The 1190-nt window shown below is 43.9% G+C and overlaps 1 non-coding gene across 1 annotated transcript; it reads right to left on the bottom strand.

Moving 5' to 3' along the window:
- Positions 1–841: 841 nt before the first annotated feature.
- On the bottom strand, positions 842–915 carry TRNAI-AAU (transfer RNA isoleucine (anticodon AAU)). The gene has a single exon. It is a non-coding gene; the product is annotated as a tRNA-Ile (tRNA).
- Between the last annotated feature and the right edge of the window lie 275 nt (positions 916–1190).

Raw genomic sequence — 1190 nt, 5'->3', positions numbered from 1 at the left:
GTTGGGTGCATGGGGCTAGCATTTAAGGATCCTCCTGTTCTTTCTTCCTGTTGGAAGGTGACATCACCTTACTTTGTAATGACTGTCACAAGGACGCAATGGACTAAGGCTAATGAAGATTACCAATAAGTAACCAACGCATCACCATTCTTTCTGAATGTGCGTGGCTCATTCCGCAGGACTTGTTCTTTGTATGATTCCTGGATTTTCAGAAGCCCTTTGATGGCAGCACCCCCACACTGAAAATTGTTTCAGCACCACTGTACAAGGGTCAGTTGTCATGCTCATCTGCGGCGTAAATTTGCATTGAAGTAGTCTAACTCCCCAGGCTTTGTCTTTTGCTCAATTTGCCTTTGTGAGTTTTCTCTCAATCACTGTCGACTTCCTTTGATCTTTCTTTCTTCTTTTACTTCACCTTCGCCTTCAGTGTATCTTTCGGCCCTCTTAAGAGACACACCCCCTTGTAGCCACTTCTATACTTCTGTCACCTAATTATTTTCCTATCCTTTCCCCTGTAACGTTGCTGATCCTAGCTATAGCATCACTATCCAGAATCTGTTCACCTGAGTTATGTTCCACTTATCCCCACGCATCTAATAATCAGCTCTTGGTCTCCCTCCACCTCTCACGAGACATAGTCTGAGGCAGTGTCTCCATCTTGGAGAGACAATCCCTTGCACTTGTGTTGTTCTACTGGCACTGCCGGCTTGAGCTTTGGTCATCAGTGGCAAAAGAAGGACTAATGGAAAGTGAACGTATACTGGAGCAACAGAGTGTATGGTTTTATAAGAGCTTGATTAAATGAGAAAAAAAGAGTTTAGTTGAGAGAAAAAATGCAACGTGGCCCGTACAGGGATTGAACCCACGACCTTGGCGTTATTAGCACCACGCTCTAACCAACTGAGCTAACCGGCCATAAGTACTAAATATATCCTTTTTCCATGTAATGCAGATAGATAGAAGAGTTGGTCTCACTATCGCAATTCCTTCATACTTTTCTCCTTCCGCCCCCTGTCTGGATTTCAATAACAAGAGCTGTGGAGTGCTGCACGCCAGCCTCAGTGCCTCGTCTTTCACTCAATCTCACTGTGTGCTGTGATATCTTTGTAACATCGCTTGTTGCCGGCAAAAAAGGAAAGGATGGATAGTATTTTTATTCTTTTACAACAAAACCCAAAATGCATCGGCTT

Source organism: Pleurodeles waltl, chromosome 12 (genome assembly GCF_031143425.1).
Source record: "Pleurodeles waltl isolate 20211129_DDA chromosome 12, aPleWal1.hap1.20221129, whole genome shotgun sequence".
NCBI lineage: Eukaryota > Metazoa > Chordata > Amphibia > Caudata > Salamandridae > Pleurodeles > Pleurodeles waltl.
Note: the sequence above shows the minus strand (reverse complement) of the source record. Positions and strands in the feature narration are given on the sequence as shown.